General features: G+C 39.0%; 1 long non-coding RNA gene across 1 annotated transcript; it reads right to left on the reverse strand.

Annotated features, from left to right (window-relative positions):
• Positions 1–894: 894 nt before the first annotated feature.
• On the reverse strand, positions 895–12,293 carry LOC309634963. The gene is made up of 2 exons (XR_014248534.1): positions 2,773–12,293; positions 895–2,466 (listed from the first exon to the last, which is right to left on the reverse strand). It is a non-coding gene; the product is annotated as an uncharacterized lncRNA (long non-coding RNA).
• Positions 12,294–26,584: the final 14,291 nt, after the last annotated feature.

The following is a 26,584-nucleotide window of genomic DNA, read 5'->3' on the forward strand; positions in this document are numbered from 1 at the left end:
TTCATAGTCCACTATTGTCAAAACCTGATCTATAACACTTTTTTAGAAATAAAAGACACTATGACTTTTTGTTTTTGCATTTTAGCCTTCCTGAAAAGAGTTCTCCTTGTTCTTATCAAAGAGGTAGTTAAAGCAGTAATCCTCTGAAACATTTTAACAAACCAATGTAGAAAATGACTGAATATTTCCAAGTTCCTATCTCAGCCCACAGGCTCAGGAATATGAATTAGGTGCACTGATGTAAATGTTGAATCTTTAATATTTCACACCAAAAGAAATGCCTCCAGGTAGCTTTTAGCATACTGCTGTAATCTTGGGTAATGAATTAATCATACTCGTCCTTAACATGGAATGTTAAGGTGGAATTCATACCAAAGAGGACAGATCAGATAAGCAAGCACTTTTGCTCCGGAAAACTATTTCACCAGTACATTAGTGTTCAGAGCATTGACTAATCTCTACAGACTAGGATCTAAAATTAATATAGGTCTCAAAGCCCCAGTCTCAGAACAGCGCCAGATAAAAATCCCAAATCAGACTGCTAGAAGTGCTTCCAAGGAGAAGAAGCACCCAGGGAACCAGTAATATTAATTCAGTAAATAGGAATTTATCCCACTTACCTTTGTTCTGAGGCCTTTCTGATTAGCAACGTCTACAAGTCGCTTGTGGAGGGCTGGTTCCCTTAACTAAAGAGGGTGTGTCTGCATGTACGCTAACATTCCTTAGACCAAATTTCTGCCTAGCTGGGTGACACAGAGTTAATATCGAGGTTGACTGGAAATTTACATGCCCATGGCAGTCAAAATGAAGCACAGGCCGACCCACGGGCCATTCTGACACAAGTGGGGGAGGTTTTGGTTCACATAATTTTGATTATATAGAATTATTTCGCCCTTTATAGATGAAAGCTGTCTTATGTTTTGTTATCCACACCTCCAGTGAGCTCCCCTACTCCCTGTTATTTTATGGCTCTAGTCATTTCTTACAAGTAATATTTTGGAGCCTAGGATAAGCAGCATGAGATTCACCCTAAATTTGGTTACATGCATGGAGCTGGACTTGGGAAGAAGGGGGACTAGGCTGACAGTCTCCTTGCTCATAACCTTGACCTGCTGAGGGGCAGGCCAGGGGTGAGCACACCACCTCACTGAAAATCAGAAGGAAGGCATCTTCAGAGAGAGGAGAACACATACAAATGTGTATTTCATGGTCCTGTATCAATAAATTTCGTATTTGTTTTAGAAGACCATTGCTTTCATCCATCCATCCATCTATCCATCCATCCATCCATCCATTCAATTGTTCATTAATTCTTTTAACGAATTTGTGTTCCGGATCTGTAACATTTAAGGTACTCTCCTGGAACTGCAGATTAGACAAAATATGATGTGGCTTCTGTCCTTCAGTTTGTGCATGGAAAAGGGAAGAGAGGGCGGGGAGGGAGTGGTGGAGAGAGTGCATGTCATGGTCGAAAGGCCGATCATAAACTTAACCTAAATTATTTCTAGTTTTATGAATTCTGTACGATGAATTAATCTAATCCTCATTATGCAGGTTTCCTAATTTTAAATATAAACTTTATTCAGAAAGTATCACTCCTTTTTTTATATCATTATTTGGTAGCATAGAAATCCTACACCCCAGACCCTTACAATATAAAGGAAATTGACCTATGTGAATATCTATAATACAAGGTCAAGTGAGATGAGTACTATCAGAAAAGTACTACGTGCTGTGAGAACTTAGTTAAATCAGAGATTGCTCTGATCTGGAGGGAGCACAGAGTGAAGGTTCCAGAAAGGGACTATCTTTCAAACAAGCTCCAAAGAGCATGTAAGATTTCAAGGGACAAAAGAATCTAACAGTTCAAATGCCACATAGGAAGGACCTTGAGTGCTTGAAAACTGACTGGAGGGTGGCAGGGAGGGGTGCAGGATGGCTGGGAAGTGTCGGTGTGAGTGGGAGTTCTGGAGTCTGAGGAGTGGGGCTGGTGACCCATTGACAGACACAAGGAAGGTGGATGCGGGAGGGGCAGGGGCAGGTAGGGGTTTGGGAGCATAAGGGTAGGATGCACCAAGATCGAAGGCTGGGGCAAGATCCTAGTGAAAAAGTCCAACAGAGAGTTTGAAACACAGCCTGCAGTCTTTTGAACATCTTTCAGTGCCTACATATTGGAGAGAGCTGATGTTGAAAGTATATATGTGATTTCGTGGGAATGAGGGTTGAGAAGAAAAGGGAAAAGGATAGAGACTTAGAGAATGTCCACGTTTAGGAGCAGAGAGGAAGAAGAACAATTGAAATATTAGAAAACTGCAGCTTGTGAAATCAAGGAAGAGAATATATCAAGGGTTGTGAGAACACTGTTAAAAAATAAAACTACTTGGAGTTTAAAAATTCACAGTATTTACTCAAATACATCTTATAAGGACTAAAGACTTCTTAAAAAAGGAAAAGAATCTTTAAAAACTACAAGAGGGCTTCCCTGGTGGCGCAGTGGTTGAGAATCTGCCTGCCAATGCAGGGGACACGGGTTCGAGCCCTGGTCTGGGAAGAGCCCATATGCCGCGGAGCAACTAGGCCCGTGAGCCACAACTACTGAGCCTGCGCGTCTGGAGCCTGTGCTCCGCAACAAGAGAGGCCGCGATAGTGAGAGGCCCGCGCACCGCGATGAAGAGTGGCCCCTGCTCGCCGCAACTAGAGAAAGCCCTCGCACAGAAACGAAGACCCAACACAGCCATAAATAATAAATAAATAAATTAAAAAAAAAAAAACCGACAAGAAACTACAGATGAATATTTACCTGGTATTTTAATGAAAAAGAACTTTCCAAGAGTAAAAGCAATGTGAGACACGACAACATAAAAATTGAAAATTTATGTAACCAGGACAATATTTTGCCAAGATCAAACAGATGCATTCTAATTCCCCCCTAACTCATGTCCCATCTGCAGCCTGGCCCTTCCAGGGTGGAGCCACCAGACTGACTTGCCCAGAGCAGGGGAGGAAGAGATTGTGCTCTCTAAAGCCAGGCTGGAAAGTCTGGAGAGTGAGGATTGCTAAATGCCTCCATCTGTTTAGCCATAATTTTACATCTCAAGGGGTGGGCATGGCTGATCAGATCTTACAGTTCTCCCAGAGTAAGGAAAAGACACCACTTCTGCCCCTGAGGCTGAGGCCAGGAGGCTGGCTGCTCTGTGCTGGAAAAATGTTTGGCACAAGGGAAGTTAGAAATAAAAAGCCAGAGGGATTGTGCAAGGAAGAGGGAAGCGAGAAGGTAGAAGAAAAGAACCGGTCCGAAGTGTGCATCCTGGCTGAGACCCTATGATCTGGGGGACGTGGAGGGAGGAAGGATCTCTGTCTCCAGCTCCATTTAGTCCTTTAGAAAGAGACCGCCTCTCGGGCTGCACTTTACCAACCCAGCGGCAGCCACATGGGGGGAAACGGCTGGCGCATTTGGTTAGGCCCAGGGAGGACTGGAAGCAGAGCTTTTCTGGTTACTTCTCGGTTCCCATGCGGTGTGTCTGGGACCTGCCCCATCCAAGGTCTTGGACCTGAATTGAGAGCCCACAAGCCTGGCACCAGGGTGAGGGTGAGAGACCCCTCAGCAGAGGCTAGGGGTGGATTCCCTGTGCCCAGAAGAATGTGGCAGAGTGCACTACGACAACCAGCCTAGGAAAGCCCAGCCAGCCAGGCAGCACCGCTGGGCTGGGCTGAGGAGAGAGAGGGAGACAGAGAGTAGGTGGTACCATGTGCATCCAAACTGCTCTTCAGTCCCCCACAAACAGGTGACCAGTATACTCAACTCCATCTTGGATCAGAGCTGGGGAAGGGGATCAGCAATAAGAGAGCCTACCCAGTTATCTCAACAAACCAACAACTGCCTAAAAGGGCTAAACAATTAGCTCAGACACAATTCAAAAATTTTAAAAAGCTCTAAAAGTTAATTTCTACCTACCTATCCAATGGGTGAGAGTTTGTAGGGAAGACAAGCAAAGTCAAAGATAAACACATTGTACTTATCTGCACACTGAAGCACTGTATTGAGTGAATTTGTAATTGGGGCACATTCTCATATGTCAAAACAACATTAATATGATTAAATGTCAAATATCCAATAAGGGGAAAATGCCAGAGATGAAAAAAGAAAGGGTTAATATGCTTTACCGACACAGAACTCGTTCGAATAAATAAGAAAAACGCTAAGATCTCAGGAGAGGAATGGGCAAGAACAATGACCAAAAAAATCTCCAAATAACCAGTCAATTTATAAACCAAGAAATACAAATAGCTAATAAACATAAATATTTGAAAAGCTAACCAAGAAATAAAAAATAAAACGACATTCGTACCATTCTCACTTTTCAGAAGAGGGAATATTGATACGAGTTTTCTGAATATTGATTTAGCAATATACATTAAGGACATTCAAAATGCTTACATCTTTTAATCTATTAATTCCACTTCTAGAAAATTATCCTGAAGAAATTGTCAGAAGTATGCATACATTTAACAATGAAATTCAACACTGTTCAAGAGGTATGGAAAGATCAGAGAATGTAAATTAAATCTTCCCAAGCTCATGGCTCACAAACAGGTAACTTCTACCGGTTCTCATTTTAAAGATAGCCTAGAAGAGACTCCAGCTCCATAACTTTTCTTACTATTCTATTTCAGTCTTTCATCAACTTCGCAGTAAAGCCACCCTTCCTTATGTCCAACTGAAACACATCCTGCTTTACTTTAAGCCTATGTTTGGTCTTGTGTGGGCACAATGAATAAAATTTAAAAAATTAAATTCATTAAATTAAAAAAATCTTTCCTGGCCCAAATTTTTCTTCCTTCTTTCAATGAGCACTCACTTCTGGGACTAATGCTGCTTCTGACTCGCTCCTGGCTCTCGGCACCCACCTGGCCCAGGTCCTTGAGGTCTCTTCGCTCCCTTAGCCCCTGGATGAGAAATGGCCACGCAGAGAGACAAGCACACAGCTGCAATATGGTGTGAAAAGAGCTCGGATTGATGGCGGTACAGGGTGCATGGGTGCATAGAGAAATCTGGGTCAGCCTAGGGGAGTCACATGTCAAAGAGAAGGAAACCTGGATGCCAAGAGCTGAACAGGATTCCCTAAGTGGAAAAGGGCAGTGGTGAGGTGGGGGGCAAGGGGGTGGCCCGGGGGGTGTGAGTGTGGAGACATGGCCAAAGGTACACCAGGAGAGAGTGTGGCTTCACAGAATGAAAGCTGTTCTGTGTGGCTATGAGTGGAGCGTGTCAAGCGGGATACATGGGGATGAATGAGAGTTTGGGGGCTCGCCTTTGTAAGCCACGTTAAAGACTTTGAATTTCAGTCTATAAACATTATGGAGTCAGTGAATAATTTAAGTTGGTGAAACACAATCAGATTTTGGTGTTAACCAAGGACACACAGACACTGTGGATGGTAGGCTGGAGACACAAGTACCACAGGTAATGAATTATGGCCCCAAAAGAGCAAAAGAGGGGATGGAACAGAGGAGAAGGGTACAGGAGAGAGCATACAGAATCAACACTACTTAGGAACCTGTTGGATGTGGGGCAGGGTGAGGGGAAATGAGGAGACATCCCCTCCGTTTCTGGTTCCCTAAAAATCTTACTTTATAAAAAAATTTCACCTACAAGTAGTTCTCGTACTCGAATGTGCAGGGAATTCCTGGGATCCTTGTTAAAAATATAGATCGCTGGGCCTCCCCTCCAGACTGGCAAAGTGGGGGAGGACCAAAAATGCATTTTTAAGGAGTCCCCCAGCAATTTTCAAATAGGTCCACTTTGAAAAATACCGCAAAGTGTTTTTCTTTTAATTTTTGCTTTTAAATAATTTGCAAATTGCTCCCCCTAATTAATAACTAGTAAATAATCATGCACAGTGAAGAGAAGAAAAAAGTGGCGGAGTATAAATGGTACACTATAGTGATACTAAATATCTGCAAATGTGGAATATGGGGGAGTTGGGGCAGAGAGAAGATGGGCATGAGGCCCATGAAAGCATAACAGCGTTTAAAGGGTTGTGAACTAATAAAATATATATACATATGGGTCTTTGGCCCCTGTTCCTGCTAATATCTGGCCCTTGACCCTGGTTGTGACACAGAGAACTTGAGTCCCTTGGAATTTCCTGGGTGATGGGAAAAGATAGCATCTTTTGTTCTAAGAGGTGACTCTTGGCAGGCTCCTGGATTGGGGCTGGTCACCAGGAAGACCAAGCATGATTAGAAGCTTGGAACTTTCAGCCCTACCTCCATCCTCTGGGGAGGGGAGAGGGGCTGGAGATGGAGTTAATGATTGATCATGTCTACATGATGAGGCCTCCCTAAACACCCCTGAATTACTAGTTTGAGGGCTTCCTCGTTGGTGAACACATCCAGACACCAGGAGCGTGATGCACCCCAACTCTATCAGGATGGAAGTTCCTGTGCTTGTTCATTTCCATCTTTTAAAATATGCTTTGTAATGAATCGGCAATGGTAAGTAAACTGTTTTCCTGGGTTCTGTGAATCACTTTAGCAAATTATCAAACCTGAGGAGGGAGGGTCATGGGAACCTCGTCTTTGTAGCCAAGTCATATAGAAGTTGTGGGTAACCTTGAGACACACTACTTGAGACTAGCATCTGAAGTGGGGGCAGTCTTGAGGGACTGAGCCCTTAACCAGTGAGGTCTGTGCTAACTCTGATTAGTGTCAGAATTAAGTTGAATTGTAGGTCACCCAGCTGGTGTCATAGAATTGTTAGTGTGGGAAAATACCCACACATCTGGGAAGTACTGTGAGCATGTAAATAAAGGAAAACACAGTGAATACTTCCTAGACAAGTCAACATGGGAAGAGAAATTAGTGACGATGGAAAGGAGTGACCCGAGCTGAGGAGAATGGCGGCCAGATGGGTGCATCCGAGGGAGAGTGATCCAGAGGTGCAAGTGAAACAGTTGAGGACAAGAAAGAAAGGTGGAAACAGGTGCCCCTGGATTTGGTCATTAGGAGGTCTCTGGAAAGCTGTGAACTAGAAGAATGGAAGCAAGCTGTGGAGGGAAGGAAAGGTGAGGAAGCAGAGACTAAAACCGTAGGAAGTAACTCGGGAAGCTCCGCTAGTGAGACAGGAGGGACGGGGGCAGGGCACAGCCATTAAAAGAATGACACAGCTGTTGAGGATATGACAAAAACTGGTTAGAACCAACTAGGCCCAAGATGGCAGAAGATTCGACTTCTAGTCACCTTTAGCCTCATTATGCACTTATTGTAATACATTAGCATATGCTAAATGACACACCCACGGGTGCCATGACAGTTCTGAGGGTGACCATACAAGGCCAAAAACTGGGCAGTGGTCCAATTCCTGGAAATCTCTGCCCCTTCTCCAAGATAGTTAGAATATTCCTCCCACTTGTTAGTGTATGAAATTACCCAGGCCATAAAAACTAACCACCCCTGCCCCGATGGATTGCATTCTGTCTATGGAATGTGTATCTCTCTAAATAAACCTGCTTCCACTTACTATGGCTCACTCTTGAATTCCTTCCTGCACGAAGCCAAGGACCCTCACTTAGCGGTCCATCCTAGGGACTTGCCCGAGACATGGGACACGACCATCCTCTCGTGCCCCATTCTGCAACACTAGGAAGGGCATGAGAGAGCTATCATAGCAAGAGTGATAAGTAACAGTGTCTGCCCTTTCAGAGCATAACATTCTCTTCATGTATTTACCTATTTAAAAATGTAAAATACATCATTCCTGAATGATACAAGGAAACAAAATCCGAATTCCCCAATACCATGACATCTCCACAGGTTTAACAATTAAGTCTAATTTGTACAAACATAAAGGTGTGAAGTGTGGGGCTGTTACTGATAAGTGTATTTAAACATTATTTGTATTGTTAGTTTAAGCCATCAATATATTGAAAAGGTCTCTGGATATACTTTTATGAAAAGTACAGGCTCCTATATTTATAAATGAACATTAAAAAAAAAAAAGATTAAAACCCTTCTCCAAGTTGCATCAATAAATTTGTCACAGTTACACAAATCTTAGAAGGCAGGCAATTTGGAAACAGCTCACTAATTTCCTTCTTGAGCAAGTTCTCATTAGCAAAAGTCTAAAGAGAGCTAGTGTATGAGCCTGCAAAAGCATCTGGAAGTTTGTGTTCCTACTTGTTGATATCAAATGCATTATCCCAGAGGCAACTTTGTGAGAAAACCAATGAGATTGAAGTGGGCTGAGGAAACCTTTGAGAGATCAAAGCTTCTTTAAAGCTTTCTGGAAAATTTAGGTACCATCTATCTCATGTGAAACAAAACTAGAGTTAAAAATAATTCCACCCTCATTCCACCCCTAATCCACATTGGGTACTCATTAAAATTTACTTCAAAGTTCTATTCAATGAGTTCTCAAATGAATGTGGGTGGGTTCAGAGACTGACATCTCTTTGTGGGTCACATGGAGGCAAAAACCAATTCTTGAGTTTCAGAACTTTAGTAAAGTGTAGTCTGAATTAGAACAGTCCACCATCCTTGTTTCCTAGAGATGCTGGTTTCACTTTCCCTATGGTTGGAGAGTAGGTTTGAGATTAACTGTAAATAGGTCACCTCTAATACCAGCCCCTGGTTTAAAAATCCCATTAGGGGAAGGTAAGTCAAAATTTGGAACCGGCATGTGGTTAGTGGTTTGGGCCTGGCTGGAAGGTCCCTGAGTTTGACCCACCTGAAGTCTTTTCCCAGACCTGGTATCTTGGTTTTTCTCTCTTCCTTCCTTCTCCTTCTCCTACTCTTTCTCCTCCTCCACCTTTTCTTCTTCCTCCTCCACAGATCCCATCTTGGCATTGTAATCTGACCCTGCTGTCTGCCCTCCAGCCAGGGCCCAAACTTCAGGACCTTGACTCTGAGTTATTATTTCTGAGTCTGATGTACCCGCTACTACTGACAGATAGGAGTTTGAATAGAGTTTCATATATATTTGCAATTACATATCATAACTACATATATTTAATAATACACTTGTTTTATATATAAAGAAAATATCAATAAAACCTATTATATAATATATATTACATATATATGATTAAAAATCATGTTACCGTATAAAAGCATTTGGCCTGTCAGTGGCTCTTATACTTGAATGTGCGTGACGATCACTTATTAAAAATATAGATTCGTGGGCCCCATCCTCAGATTTGTGAAGTTGGGGAGGGGAATGAAGAAAAGATTTGCTCCTGGCAATTCTTATTTAGGTCCACTTTGAAAAACGGAGTTAAGAGTTTTCCTTTTCCTTTTAAATAATATGTAAATCAGTGCCCCCAATGAAACATTAGTAGATACCATGAACAAGTGAAGAGAACAACAACAACAAAAAACTACATGGTATAGATGGTTGTAGATATTTTTCCTCTGTGCCTCCTTTAGCTATTATATTAGCACAAGCAATGGACAAAGCTTTTTAGGGCATCTGAGAAAAATCAGGAGTTTTCCAATGGAAACGATTAACGCAATGAAAAGAGAAAACAATTTTTTTTTTTTTTTTTTTGCCCTGGTACCTATGCTTGACTAGGTATTGCTAAAATAAGCAGAGATTTGGTATTTTGTATGAAATATAGTTTTCTGATTACCTAGAATTTGTTCTCTTAGAGATGGAGCACCACGGAGGCAAGGTCTTATCTGTGGTGAAGAATGTATTCTGACTACAAACAGCAAATGAAATTCAAAGTTGTCTCCTAGCTACTGATCTTAGCTGGCATCTGAGGAATTTTGTAAACGACACTGACCCCCATGAGCTGACCCTGACATCCTAGCTTGCAGAACATCAAATGGATGCATGCACACAGGAAACGGGAAAAAATTTTTTAAAAACCCTATCCCCACACCCCCCTCAAAAACCCCACCAAACCCTAAGGGATTGAGTTCTGTTTCTGAAAAAACAACTATGATAAAAAGCCTATAAGATTATGTAAAACTAAGGTCATAGAGAAAATTGGGGAAAACGATCCCAGATTTTCCTAATTTCAAAGAACGACTTTATTCATGCTAAACATATAGCCTATGGGTTCTGGCTTCTGTCACCTTCCAAATAAAGTGAGAAACAGATTTTCTTACATTTCTTTTTGTTCTTGGCTTCTAAAGCTCAGCTTGTTAAGTAGATTTCTGAGCGCAGGAGAAAGATAAAAGGCTTTTTCATGTGGGGTGCAGGGGAAAGTGGTAGGGAAGGACTGGGAACTGTTATCACTAATAACCTGCCAAATTAGGTAAGCATGGGGGGTGAACCAAAAGATCTGATCATTATTTTTTTCTAAGTAAAAATTTAATGGTGGAAAAGAGAAAGGGCAATGAATTGAACGGGCTGTGAGTCTATCTCCTAACTCTAAGCATTTAGGAAATGTTTCATAATGACAGTGGTTGCACACGTGCTTGCCTGCCCATTGCTAGAATGAAAGTGAATGAAATCCCTTAGAAGACCTTTGATCAGGCACTAGCCCCTGACAGGAGTCAGCTTGTACCAAAAAGGCAGTACTCCATCCTGTCATGGGTGGGAGATCACTACCACCACTCAATTAGACAAAAGGTGACACCCTGGGGTTTATAATTCTTGAGGAGCCCCAATTAACTTATGCACCTACTAGTATGTGCCAAGCTGAGTTTAAGATTTTTTTTTTACATTTTTATATACTTTCTCTCAAAAATATTCATATTTATTAATGTTGGCTTACTAATGTTATTCCCCTGCAGAGAAAAGGAAACGTGTTCATCTCAGCATTCTTGCCTACTTCCTCTCCCTTTCCTCCTTGTTTTAATTAACAATTGCTCAGTGCCCTGAGGGCTGTCATTAATTAAAAGATTAAAAAAAAAATCCTTCAGGAATAAGTAGAAATGATATTTTCCTCTTTTTAAACCTGAGTGTGGTTTTAAGATTTATTTTGCAGTGTTTTTTTTTTTTTAATGGTCCTCTCCTTATGATTAAATTTATTTCTGAAAGATTCGGTTGTTGATTTTATGCAAATGTAAGATTTTTCAATATAGGAAATAAAATCTCTTGATGTTTTATTAATTCATGCTCTCCTTAGAGTTTGGTAAAAGAGCTTTCGCAACATGGGAATTATGCTTTAATAGACAAAAAGTACAAACATTAGTAACTCTTGTAATTGGGAAAATGTACATTTTGGTAATTCCTTTTTTCCATTGTTTAAGAAGAAGGTAAAGATGTGTTTGGGAGTTAAAAGAATTCACTGATGAAGGCAGATGGGGGAGATAACTAGTAAGTACATGTGCCTTCAAGCCATTAGGCTGTGACTTATACTATCTAATTACTATTTTGACCACTGATAGAATTTTTTCTCAGAATTTTTTCTCCCTCTAGTCCATGAAAAAACAGATTAAATAAGAGACTATAAAGGGACCAAAATGATTCCAAAGGTGGCTTAATGAAAAAAGAGTAAAATGTTCTGCAGTTTTATGGAAGGTTATAAACCTTATGAAGTGAACCATTTTCTGATGATAAAATGCTCTGAAAAGGCAGTCCAGAACCTTCCCTGACACAGGAGAGCAACGTCTCCTCCAAAGTCATTGGGAGAGGCTTACAAGTATTTTATCATGCCTCAAATCCCTTTTGTTGCAGTTTCTAAACTTCATTTCCCATGTTAAAATATCACAATGCAAACCATAAGAATTAACTTTAAAAAATCGCATGTGCTTGTGTGGAGTTATAAAAGCCAGTTTGTCTTTACTGAAGGCTGCTTGGTGGGAAATGCTCAGTGAGCAAAGAGCCAAATCTGCATTCAGCCTCTTTTCTCCTTGGCCTCTTTCAGGGGGTGATACTCTGAAGCTCCACTGTCTCTCAGCCCCACCAGCACAAACACGCTTTTCAGTGCATTCTTCTCTAGTCAATCCTCTATCAACTCTGCACACCACCTCCCTCTCCTCCAAATGCAGGAACACTCTATGGCTCCCTCTTGGCCCACTCTGATCTCCCTTCTCTAGACTCTCTTTCTCAAAGACTTTGGCCACTGGGGTTAAAACTCTGGCAAATAATCCTTAAAATAAATCATCAGTCCTGAGCTTGTGTGCTTCTAACTACTTCTTGACCTTCTGATTTAAAGTATCTTTAAAATCATAAAAGCAATACAAACGCATTATGAGAAATTGATCAATTAGAAAGGGAAGAATCACCAAAAATTCCATCATTTTGAAAGCTCCATATTATTTTGGTGTACTTCATATCTACATTTTAAAATAATAATCATAGTTAATATCTCAGATTACATTCTACTTTTTCATTTAATATTAACTCATTAATTAATATTAATTAATATTAACTCATTAATTAATTAATATTAACTCATTAATTAATTAAGACATTTGCACATTGCTGTCTAGTCATACATCAAATTAGAATACAGCTGAGGCGTATTTATCAAGTGGACAGGCCAGCGTTTATTTTATCATTTCTTTGGATGTTTGATAGTTTCTAGTATTGCAATTAAGAATAATGCTGTCTCAAATAATGCATAGTATTATTCCTTCAGGAGAGAGACTCAGAGTGGAATTACTGGGTTCCAGTTTGCGAATACTTACATGTATCTTAAGATACGTATACCTTATATATCTTACATATATCTTAGGATATATTGACAGTGTCCAATTTTGGTCCCCAAAAAATGAGGTTACATATTTGTTTATTTTCTGCTTTTTAGTTTAAAACAATTTTGAATTTACAGAAAATTACAAGAGTAGTCCAAAGAATTCTTTTATACCCTTTGTCCAAAGACCCCAATCAAATCTTGCCAATTGTCCCAATCATGCCCTTTATAGCAAAAGCACCATTCCAGTATCCTGTGTTGCACCTGACTGCCATGTCTCTCCAATCTCCTTCAATCTGGAGCGTTCTGCAATCTCTCCTTCACCTTCATTCTGAAGATCACATAAATGATGTCAATTTTAACGTCTCATCATCATCTGAAACGCAACAAATCTAAAACTGATCTCATCACCTTTCTCTCAAAATCCGCTCTATCACTGAATTCCTGCTTTCTGTCATCTTTCTTCCGGTAACCTAGGCTAACATTTCCTCTCCCTTAGTCCACATGTGATTACCAAATTGTTAAATACTATTCTCCAACTGTCACTCAATACCTTTATGTGCATTCTCCATTAGCACCTCAAACGCAACATGTCCATTCCTCAACTCATCAGCTTCTTTTCAAAACCTCCTCCTCAGCTTCCTATCACTCTAAACGGCACCAACGTTGGCCAAATGGGCCAAGTTAGCACGAGGAAAGAAAGGCAACAGGAGAGCATAAGTGTTTCCAGCCAGTGACAACACGGTCTCGTGTGCTAAAAGAGTAAGCAGGAATGGGAGGGCAGAGTAGCATGAGAATAAGCCTCAAAGGCTGTGCTGAATAATTCAGTTTTATTCATTCCTTCTTTCTGGACTAGGTTATAAGCATTTAATGGCTCTAGCTATTTTTTAAAATTTTATTTATTTATTTTTGGCTGCATTGGGTCTTCATCGTTGGGTCTTCGTTGCTGCGCGCGGGCTTTCTCTAGTTGCGGTGAGTGGGGGCCACTCTTCCTTGCGGTGCGCGGGCTTCTCATTGCAGTGGCTTCTCTCATTGTGGAGCATGGGCTCTAGGTAGGCAGGCTTCAGTAGTTGTGGCACGCGGGGTCAGTAGTTGTGGCTCATGGGCTTAGTTGCTCTGCTGCATGTGGGATCTCCCTGGACCAGGGCTCAAACCCGTGTCCCCTGCATTGGTAGGTGGATTCTCAACCACTGCGCCACCAGAGAAGCCCTCTTGCTATTTTTTCAAACTGACTTATAATCTTAGCACTAGCTAGCTCTTTCTATACAGAGAGAACTAAATAAAAGTTTGTTCATAAACTTGATAAACTACACTGGAACTTAGAGCCTTTGAGAGTGTATCCTCCACTACAAATTACTTTCCTCTCTAAATGTGGCAAGACTATTTCTAACTATAATCATCTGATTCGAAAAACATGGGCTCTCATCTTAACTTTCCTCTAAATAGCAGTGGCAGAACTGGGTATACTAATTTAGCAAATACTAAATGCAAAGAAAAGTATTTAGCAAATACTTATTGAGGGCCTACTTTATTTATGTGAACTTAAACTGGTGCCTTACTTAACTTGAGAAGTAAAAATATGAAAACTTAGAACTTTCAGTGGTCTATCTTAACAAAAAAATAAGCATATTGATTTCATTTTCAAAGAACCTTTTTTTAAATTAGACTTGCAGTTCTCATAAGTAAATAGAGGCCTGTGCTAACAGGAGAAGAGAGAGAGAGAATAAAAAACACATGTCAGGCTGTGTATTGAAGAGACAAGGTTATAGCAAATAAATGCATACATCAAAAAAGGAACACCTCAAGGAACTAGAAGAAGAAAAACAAACTAGGTCAAAGTTAGCAGAATGAAAGAAATAATAAATATTACAGCAGAAATAAATAAAATAGAGAATAGAAAACAAATAGAAAAAAATAAACAAAACTAAGAGTTCACAAACCCTTAGCTATAGAATGAAGGAAAAAAAGAGAGAAGACTCAAATAAATAAAATCAGAAATGAAAAGGAGATATTACAACTGATGCCTCAGGAGAAAAAGACCCTTATGAACTATTATGAACAATTATATAGCACCAAATTGGATAGCCTAGAAGAACTCGAAAAGTTCCTAGAAACGTACAAACTTCCAAGACTGAATCAAGAAGAAATAGAAAACTTAAACAGACCAATAACTAATAAAGAGACAGAATCAGTAATCAAATACCTTCCAACAGAGAAATGCCCAGGACCTTCATGGGTGAACTCTATCAAACCTTCAAAGAAGATATCAATCCTTCTTAAACTCTTCCAAAAAAGATAAGAGGAAACATTTCCAAATTCATTTTATGAGGCCAGCATCACTCTGATACCAAAGCCAGACAAAGACACCACAAGAAAAGAAAACTACAGGCCAACATTCTTAACATAGATGCAAAAATCCTCCATAAAATATGAGTAAACCAAATTCAACAGCACATTAAAAGGACTATACATCATGAACACGTGGGATTTATTTCTGGGATGCAAGGATTGTTAAACATACACAAATCAATCAATGGTTTACATCACATTAACAGAATGAAAGATAAAATTTTGGCAAAATTCACCATCCATTCATGATAAAAACTCTCAAATAGATAAGTGTAGAAAAACTTACCTCAACACAATTAAGGCTATATATAAAAAGCCCACAGCTAATATGAGAATCCATGAGGAAAAACTGAAAGATTTTTCTCTAAAACTAAATATAAGGCCAGGATGTCCACTCTCACTATTTCTATCCAACATAGTATTAGAAGTTCTAGCCAGAACAATTAGACAAGGAAGATAAATAAAAAGCATCCCAATTGGAAAGAAAGAAGTAAAATTATCTCTGCAGATGACATGATCATATATGTAGAAAAACCTAAAGACATGACAAAAGAACTGCTAGAACTAATAAACAAGTTCAGTAAAATTGTAGGATACAAAATCAATAAACAAAGTCTGTGGTGTTTCTATACACTAACAACAAAGTATCTGAAAAGGAAATTAAGAAAACTATCTCACAATAACATCAAAAAGAATAAAATACTTTTGAATAAACTTAACCAAAGAGGTGAAAGACTTGTACACTGAAAATTATAAAACACTGATGAAGGAAATTAAAGAAGACAGAGATAAATGGAAAGACATCCCATATTCATGGACTGGAAGAATTAATATTGTTAAAATGTCCATACTACCGAAAGTGATCTACAGATTCAGTGTAATCACTTTCAAAATCCCAAGGGCATTCTTAATGAAATTTTTAAAAAATCCTAAAATTCATATGCAACCACAAAAGGCTCCAACTAACCAAAGCAATCTTAAGCAGGAAGAGCAAAGCTGGAGGCATGCCACTTACTAATTTCAAAACATTTACAAAGCTACAATAATAAAAATAATATGATTACTAGCATAAAAACAGACACATAGACCAATGGAATAGAATGGAGAGCACAGAAATAAATCCACACATTTATGGTCAACTGATCTTCGACAAGGGTGCCAAGAATACACATGGGGAAAGGATAGTCTCTTCAATAAATTGTATTGGGAAAATTGGATATATATACACAGAAGGATGAAATTGAACCTTATCTCACACCATATTAAAAAATCAACTCAAAATTGATTAAAGACATATAAGACCTGAAATTGTAAAACTACTAGAGAAAAAAACATAGGTAAAAAGCTTCTTGCCACTGGTCTTGGCAATGATTTTTTTGGAAATCAAAAATGATGACAAAAGTACAGGCAATAAAAGCAAAAATAGAGAAGTGTAATTGTGTCAAACTAAAAAGCTTTTGCACAGCAAAGGCAACAATTACCAGAATGAAAAGGCAACTTATGGAATGGGAGAAAATACTTGCACACCATATGTCTAATAAGGGATTAATATCCAAAATATATAAGAAACTCATACAACTCAGTAGCAAAAACCCCCAAATAACCTGATTTAAAAAATGGGCAAAGAACCTAAATAGACATTTCTCAAAAGAAGACATACAAATGACCAACAGATACATAAAAAGGTGCTCAACATCATTAATCTTAAGGAAATGCAAATCAAAACCACAATGACATATCACCTCACACCTGTTAGGATGACTATTATCCAAAAGACAAAAGATAACAAGTATTGGCAAGGTTGTAGAGAAAAGAGAACCCGTGTACATTGTTGGTGGGAATGTAAATTGGTGCAGCCATTATGGAAAGCAATATAGGTTCCTCAGAAAATTAAAAGTAGAACTACCATATGATCCAGCAATTCAAATTCTGAGTATATACCCAAAGGAAATGAAATCAGTATCTTGAACAGATATTTATACTTCCATGTTCATTGTACCATTATTCACAATGGCTAAGCTATGGAAACAACCTAAATGTCCACTGATGGATGAATGGATAAAGAAGTTTATATATATATACACACACATATATATATGTGCATATATATATATATAATTAGGCCTTGAAAAAGAAAGAAACCTTATCATTTGTGACAATGTGGATAAACCTGGAGGACCTTATGCTACGTGAAATACATGGAAAGACAAATATTGCATGATCTCATGTATGAAATCTAATGTAGTCAAACTCATAGAAGCAGAAAGTAGTATGAGGCTATTAGGGCAAGGGGGAAAGGGAAATAGGAAGATGTTGATAAAGGGTACAAACTTTCAGTTATGCAAGATAAGTTCTGGAGAGCTAATGTGCAGCATGGTGACTATAGTAAACAATACAGTACTGTATACTTGAAATGTGCTAAGAGGGTTGTGCTGCAAAAAAAAGAAAGAAAAGAAAAGGAAAGAAAGAGAAAGAGAGAGGGAGAGAGAAAGAGAGAGAGAAAGGGAGAAAGGGAAAGAGAAAGAAATGAAGGAAGGAAGGAAAAAGGAAGGGAGGAATGGAGGAAGGAAGGGAGGAAGGAAAGGAGGAAGGAAGGACGAAAGGAAATGGTAACTATATAAACTGATGGATATGTTGATTAATGTGATTTTGGTGATCATTTAACAATGTATGCATATATCAAAATATCATGTTGAACATTTAAATATACACATTGCCTATTTGTCAATTATACTTCAATAAAGCTGGAAAAAAAGGTAGTATGTGTGTTTTGTCCTGCCTCCTACCATCTGTGTATGGGAGAAAGATACTTAATTCTCCACACCTCAGTTTTGTTATTTGTAAAATGGGGATTATGATAATAGTTCCTACCTCGTAGTGTTACTGCATTGAATGAGTTAATACATGTAATAATAATACATGTAAAGAGCTTATAACAACTGGTGAAGATGGATGATATTCTCCTAAGGATTCTTTGAGTTGTAATAACTGTATTTAAATCCAATCAATTCTGATTATTAGTATATTTACTGATTCAATGAATATGCACTTCAGTTTAGCGAGCTAGGTGCAGTGATGTGTAAGACGGAGTTCCCATCATCAAAGAACGCCATATGGTAAACACTGGAAAAGCAAAATAATATTTTTGGGAAAGGAAGTGTGTGATGGCTAATTTTATGTGTCAACTTGACTGGGCAAAGATTAAACATTATTTCTGGTGTGTCTGTGAGGGTGTTTCTGGATGAGATTAGCATCTGAATCAGTGAACTCAGTAAAGTAGATTGCCTTCCTCAATGTGGGTGGGCATTATCCAATCCTTTGAGGGTCTGAATAGAATAAAAAGGTAGAGGAAAGAAGCATTTGACTCTTTTGCTAGCTGCCTGCTTACATGAGCTGGAACATCAGTCTTCTGCCCTTGAACTAGGGGACTGGGGTTTATACCACTAGCTCTCCTGGTTCCCAGGTCTTTGGACTTAGACTGGAATTACAGCACTGGTCTCCAGCCTGCAGGTGGCAGACTGTAGGACTTCTCTGGAGAACCTTGACCAATACAGAAAGTATACTTCCCTTCTCTTCGCAGCTTCGCATCTCGGCTAATAAGAGAAAATATCCATCCTCTCACTGTTCAGTGGATTCTTGGATGAATCCCTTCTAGCTCTTCTTTTTAGTTTTTTACTCATTCTCACAGGGGGAGGAGTTGTTTATTTGATTGAGTCTGTTATTCATGGCGCTATGTCCCACTATGATCAATATTACTGCACAGAAATACAATGTACCTTTGGGCTCAGTTCAGCCTGGTACTGGCCAGGTAAGCATGCCCAAGATTCTCAGGCTCTCTCTCTTTCTCTCCATTACCCATTGCCTCTCCTTTTCCCTCTACCCTCACCCACCAACACACTGGACATGCGAGAGTATTCTCACATGCACCCACCCTGCCACATGAGCACACGTTTCCAAGGTCTGAGCTGTGGATGGGACATAAGAGACTCCATTCAGTCTTTGGATTTCCCTTGGATTTTCAGGAACTTTCCCAGCTATTAATAAAATCAACATTCAACTTATTATTTGTTTTGTTTTTTAAAAATTTTATTTATTTATGGCTGTGTTGGGTCTTCGTTTCTGTGTGAGGGCTTTCTCTAGTTGCGCGAGCGGGGGCCACTCTTCATCGCGGTGCACGGGCCTCTCACTATCGTGGCCTCTCTTGTTGCAGAGCACAGGCTCCAGACGCGCAGGCTCAGCAATTGTGGCTCACGGGCCTTGTGGCTCACGAGCCTAGTCGCTCCGCGGCCTGTGGGATCTTCCCAGACCAGGGCTCGAACCCGTGTGCCCTGCATTGGCAGGCAGATTCTCACCCACTGCGCCACCAGGGAAGCCCCATATTGTTTGTTTATTGATGCATTCATGGGTGTTCTTTGGCAGAGAACCTGAAGGTAAAGACGGTGATTGCCAGGATCTGGACATCCTGAACTAGATATCTAAAAGTGTGTTACCTTAAATTTTTGTACCAGATATTTTATCTCATAAAAACAAAATTCTCCTCAATTATTCTCTTACAATCACTGCTCTGTTTTTCTTTAGTCCTCTTCATCTTGGAAGACATCTGCATAAATTATCTCAATTATTTCTTCTTCCCCTCCTTCTCCTTTTTAGTTTGTAAAGCAGATCTCTGAGACAACCTAATCAGTCTCTCACATTTTATAGCTGAAGAACTAGGAACAAAGGAGTTGAATACCTTATTAAGGACATACAGCTAAGTGTACACTTAAGCTGGGATTCAAGTCCAAGTTTGCAGACTTCATGTAACGTTCTTTCCATCCCACTATGTTGTGTTCAAATTTCTGACTCCACCGTTCACACACTTCAGTTTTTGCGCCAGCTACGTCAACAAATAGTCTCAATTTCACCCCTCCTTCTCAAATCCCCGTGCCACTGCCTTAGCTCAGGCCCTCACAATCTCCTGTCCTGTTTTGGTCAGTGCAGCAAAACCAAATAGGAACTAGCCTCTGTTTAGAGACCTGTAATGCTCTTCGTTGCCTCCAGGGATTAACTGCAAATTCTTTAGGCATTCTAGCCTCAAGCTATCTTTTCAGACTTATTTCTTGCCACTTTTTCTCTACCTTCCAAATTCCCTACCTTCATTCCTCCTACGTTGCAGCACAGACACAACTGGTCCTCAGTTGTGTTGTGCTGTGTTCGTTTCACAGTACATTGTTGCTTTCTAGAATATCCATGCTCATGTCCCTTTCTCATCTTATTAAAAACTGAACTAAATTTCTAAGATCCAGTGAAAACATTATGCCCTGTAATCATCTGAGGTAGAACCACTCACTCTCTTACCAATAATTTCACCATATCTTGCCATGCTGCTGATGGCATCTCTCTCACTGTGTGGTTCATCCATGCTGCCCCCCCCACCAACCCCCCCAGACTGTGAGCACCTAGAGAGCAGAGACCAGTGTTTTTATCATCTTTATGTTTCCAGGGCCTCACACTGTGATTGGTGGGGTCCTCAACAAATCTTTGTTGTTGAAACTATACAAGCCCAAATATCTCCTCTTCATCAAGAGCTACACTATTTTGGATGTCAAGCTTTTTCCTAGGTTTCTCTCCATAATAAGCTTTTCACTACAATTTCCTACTGATTTTCACTGTGAGTTTGTTACTGTTCCTAAGGAGAATATCATGGCTTTTATTTTTCACACTGACCCAAAGATTTAAATTACTCTTGTATTAAGTATTTCTACTCATTAATGCTTCTACTTTTTGTGGATTTTAAAACATTCTCTAACTGCAGGTGACATCACCTTGTATATAAAAATATCCCAAGGAATCTGTTAGATAACAATTGGAACTAATGAATGAGTTCAGCAAGGCTGCAGGATACAAGATCAATGTAAAGAAACTAATTGTATTTCTATACACTAGCAATAAATAATCAGGAAATAAAATTGAGAAAATAATTTGCAATATCATCAGAAAGAGTAAAATGTTAAGAATAAATTTAACAAAAGAAGTGCACGACTTGTATGAATGAAAACAAAACATTGTTGAAAGAAATTAAAGAAAATCTAAATAAATGGGAAGACATCCCATGTTCATGGGTTGGAAGAGTTAATATTATAAAGATGGCAATAATCTCCAAAGTCCCCTACAGAGTCAACAATCTTTATAAAAATATCAACTGACCGCCTTTTTTTTTTGCATGAAAGTATAAGCTGATCCTAAAATTTATATGGAAATGCAAGGGACTCAAATAGCCAAAACAATCTTGAAAAACAAGGATGAAGTTGGAACATTCACATTTCCCAATTTTAAAACATATTATGTAACTATAATAATCAAAACACCGTGTGTGATATTGGCATAAGGATAGAAATATCAATCAATGGAATACAATTGAGAATCCAGAAATAAACCCATATACATTTACAGTCAATTGATCTCAACAAAGAGGCCATAATAACCAAAAATGGAAACAATCCAAATGTTCATCAGCTGATGTGTGGATAAACCAAATATGATATAACCATATTACTTGGCAATAAAAAGGAATGAAGTACTGATATATACAGCATAGGTGAACCTCAAAAATATTTTATCACAAGAAAGAAGTCACTCACAAATTGTATGATCTCATATGTGTATGATCTCACATATTGTATGATCTTAACTTATAAGACATGTCCAGAATAGGCAAATTTATAGAGAAAAGGAGATTATTGGTTACTTAGGATTTGGGAGTGAATAAGAGAGGGACAGAGAGTGGTTTATTTTGGAAGTGATGAAATTGTTCTAAAATTAAATTATAGCTATGGTTATACAACTCAGTAAATATAAGAAAAACCACTGAATTGTACACTTTAAACAGGTGAACTTTATGGTATGTAAATTTTATCTCAATAAAGCTGTTAAAAATGAGAAAATAAACATTTCTTATTATCCATGTGCCCCAATCTCCTAGGTATACACAGTTACTTCAGGCTAAATATGGAAAATCAGATATTTAGTTTTGTCCTGTTCATACTTAAAGGCATATAGCCATAAGGAAGACATGACTAAGGATGGAAATTATACATTCTACTGAATTCCTTACTTATCCCACTCAAAAAATTCAAGCTTCTCTTCCTCTATATTATCTTTATGTTCTATGATAGATCATTTGTTGCCTTCCAACTAAACAATTCCTAAGCACTCATAAACTTCTTCTCTCCCTCCTCTCCTTTTCCTCAGCCTTTTCCTTCTCCTTCTCTCTTCTCTCTCTCTCCAACCTTGCAAGGCAACATCCATTTCCCAAGTTTTAAAATTTATCTTTACAAAAAGTTACTTTTACTTGTTACTATGATGATGTCATCTTGACTCTCCTTGATTCAGAAACACTGAACATTTATTATATGCTGGGCTCTGTGATTACCACCGAGGGTCCAAAGATGAATGACCCAATTTCTGTCTTGAAGAAGCTTTCAATAAGGGAAGAGAATATGTGTACAAGTAGCTATATGACAACATAAAACAATGCATCAGGTGCATTGTGGGAGTATAATTACTTTTAATCAGAAGAGGTGGGAAGGTATCCAAATTCAAACAGATCTTTATAAATTTGCCAAATTGTCAGTTGACTTCAAAATTCTTCAAGGTATCATGCACCAAGTTCCAAAGTTAAAGGGCAAAGTATAGGACTTCAGAGTTGGTCCCTTTCCATAAAGAAGGCTACTAGCTAATTTTATATTCATGTGGAATCTATAGATGTTAACAGAATTAGACTGTAAGCTAAAATTCTAATACAAGGAAACAAAAGAATGTGAGGACACTAAAAAAATGAAATCACATTTTTAGAGTGAATATTTCTGAATCACAACACAAAAATCTTTTATAGAACACAACAAACAACAACAACAACCAAAAACTCTAAGCCAAAGCAAAACAACATTCCCTACTTCCAAGTAAGGATACACAGTTAAGGCTTGATCCTCTCACTTGTCTATAAGATCCCTGTACAGTTCATGCTCATTCTGACGGAGCTACCCTCTAAGACACTTAGAACCAAGAGGCAAGCTTGACTCTCTGGCATCAGGCACAGAGGAACTTTGACAAGTTTATCAGTCCATGGTGTCACTGCCTGCTTTCTGTTGCACATTCTGATCTGTACATTGGCATTGTATAAATTGATCTCTCCCAAAACAGAGAATCCTAAGTCAATTATGGAGTTTTTTGATGTATAAGGTACCACTCAGGGTCACCCTAACCCAACAAGCAAAATAAAGTAAAATGGAAAGCAAAGAGGTTTTTCTGTAGGGTCTGAGGCCATGAACCCTGCCTCCTTATGTGGGCCCTGATGATACATCTCTCAGGCTTTGGGCTCCACATGCCCAACTGATTGATATCAATTAATCTCCTGGACCTTCACAGTTAGCTGATTTTCCTAAGTCACCCAACACTTGTTTCCACCAGTAGCCTGTTCTACTGGCTGTTGCATCCACACAAGCTGCTTTCATCATCTTCATTCTCAGTCAGCTTCTTGGTCTTGCTGCTTCTTACACAGCCTTGTTCAACCCAGAATGACATCTCCTCTGTAGGAATCTCTTTTCAATCTTCTATTATGTGCTCAGTTCATGTTTGTTTAATGAATGAATAAACCTATCCTATCATCTTTTAGAATTGATGTAAAGGCGAACAGAATAGTTGTTCTACAGTTCATTTACCAGTCAGTTATCTGTAAGTTATATTACTCTTCTTGAGACCCAAATAGAATGCATAAAATTCCAACTTTAAAAACCCAAAGGATCAGAGAAAATAAAACTTGCTGCTATCTATTAATGCCTTTAAAGTGATCGGCAATAAGAAAGCTGCTAAATCAGAATCAATCTAAAAAGAATTTTTTTTTTCTGGGAGTGATTGAAAGGGAGCATAAAAAGATGTCAGGCTGACAGATGGATTACTGCTATTTGCAACCAGAAAACAAGGCCAGGCTGTGGATCTTGGTGTGAAATTGCAAGTCTTCTATCTATTTCAGGAGATCACACTGGAATAGCTTATTTTATTTCCCAGTCCTCCCCCTCTTCTCCTACATACAAAGCAGCTGTTATACCTGATGAGATCTTCAAGGACAGTGCCAGAGATACATTCCTTGAAACTTTCCTTTTCCAAGACTTTTTTTTTTTTTTTTTGGTGTGGAACAATTTATAAAAGCTGAAAAGCTTATAGATAGATGTTGCTCTATGGTAAAGAGGCAATCCCTAATATCAGATTATATACTGAAAGGTAAAACATTGACTGTCTTTAGCACGGTGCAACATCTCTTTCTAAGGTCATTTCCTCTGGGTGATCTCACTTCTCATATGCCCTACACACTGCTGTTCATCATTGCTGCCTTGACTCAGACTGCCTGCCTCAAGCATTTGTTTTTTTCATTTTTCTGACCATTTCCATGAGCCTCCTCCCATCAAAGTTTATCTTTTTTATTTTCTGACACCAATAAAAAGAGACATGCCAAGTCTAGGCTCACTCTGGGTTTAATATTTGAGAGTCTACTCTATGTATGTCTACTCCAGTTATTTTCATTTAAACAAATGGCTACTGAAACACATTGTCTTAATCTAATTTAATGCATATGGAAGAGTAGAAATTTGGACAGTGAGGCAAGATGGTACTGTCCCATCTCAAATTACACTACAAAGGTGACTATTACCCCTTTATATAAAGAGGGGTTTATGCTTTGATCTTCAAAAATAACAATAAACTTCTATTTCAGTTGAATCATTTATTATTCAAATGCCAGAGTTTGACATTATTTTTTCCTGGATATTATATTTTCTTACCTTGACACTTAGATAATTTTAAATATTTTAAATATCCTTCGTATTAATAGTCTGGTTTTTGGATATGAAACATTCTGAGTGTTCCACCATGAAACAATGAGCTTAATAGCAAATTCCCATAATCCACTAACAAAATGGTTCTAGACTTTCAACAGCAGTATTGTCTTCCTTCATTTTCTGAAATCAACTAACTTAAAGGCCATCAATGATGATGTGGCATCTTGTATTCCCTTATCATCAAAGGGAAGTCAAGAGAGCATGGCTCTAGTTCCTATTTTTTCACCAGTTAGTGGTATGTCATTGAGAAAATGACATCATTGCTCTGGGCCTCTACACGTTGAGACTGGATTCAGTGATCTTGAAATTTTTCAGATTGCAGACTCTTTAAGAATTGGATGAAAACTGGTCCATCTCTCTATCACATACACAGATATATGCCATTTTTTTGCATACATTATTATTCTATTTGTTATAATATCATGGTTAACGGAGCCAGTTCTGGCCCAAGTTTGAATTCCACTTTCACCACTTACTAGTTCTGCAACCTTGGGAAGGTCACTAAATCTCCCTAACTTCAGTTCCTTACCCATTAAATAGGGAAAATAACTCCTACTTCCTAGGACTATTGCCAATTTAAATATATGTAAAAGTACTTAACTCAGTGTCTGGCCCATAGCAGGCCCTCAATAAATGACAGGTAGAAAAGGAAATTGATGGGAGACTTCCCTGGTGGCGCAGTGGTTGGGAGTCCGCCTGCCAGTGCGGGGGGCACGGGTTCGATCCCTGGTCCGGGAAGATCCCACGTGCTGTGGAGCAACTGAGTCCGTGCGCCACAGCTACTGAGCCTGAGCTCTAAAGCTCACGAGCCACAACTACTGAGCCCACGTGCCACGACTACTGAAGCCCGTGCGCCTGGAGTCCGTGCTCCACAAGAGAAGCCACCATAACGAGAAGCCCACGCACCACAACGAAGAGTAGCCCCCGCTCGCCGCAACTAGAGAAAGCCCGCGCACAGCCATGAAGACCCAACGCAGCCAAAATAAATAAATAAATAAATAAATAAATTTATTAAAAAAAATTGATGAAGCCAAAAACAAAACAAAACAAAAACAAACCCAAACCAAATAACTCACTGGATTAGATTATCTCTAAAATTTTACTCTATGTATTTTTTAAAAAATAATTTCATTTTTTAGAGCAGTTTTAGGTTCACAGCAAAATTGAGCGAAGGCACGGAGATTTCCCATCTGCCCCCGTCCCCACGCGTGCCTTGCTTCCCCCGCTATCAACATCTCCCACCAGAGTGGAACATTTGTTACAACTAATCAACACACACTGACACATCATTATCAAAGTCCATAGTTTACATTAGGGTTCACTCGGTGTTGTACGTTCTATGAATTTGGACAAATGTATAATGACATGCATCCTATTACAGTATACAGAGTAGTTTCACTGCCCTACAAATCCTCTGTGCTCTACCTATTCATCACTTCCTCCCTCCAAGCCCTGGTCACCATTGCCTTTTTTACTGTCTCAATAGTTTTGCCTTTTCCAGAGTATCTTATAGTTGAAATCATATACTGCAGTGTGTAGTCTTTTCAGATTGGCTTCTTCCACTTAGTAACAGGCATTTTCTCTCCATGGCTTGACATGGCTTGATAGCTCATTTCTTTTTAGTGCTGGATAATATTCCATTGTATGAATGTACCACAGTTTATTTATCCATTCACCTACTGAAGGACATCTCAGTTGCTTCTAAGTTTCGACAGTTATGAATAAAGCTGCTATAAACATCCATGTGTAGGGTTTTGGTGTGGACATGTTTTGAAC

The sequence above is a fragment of the Balaenoptera borealis genome, assembly GCF_965194805.1.
Source record: "Balaenoptera borealis genome assembly, chromosome: 9".
In the NCBI taxonomy this organism is placed as follows: domain Eukaryota; kingdom Metazoa; phylum Chordata; class Mammalia; order Artiodactyla; family Balaenopteridae; genus Balaenoptera; species Balaenoptera borealis.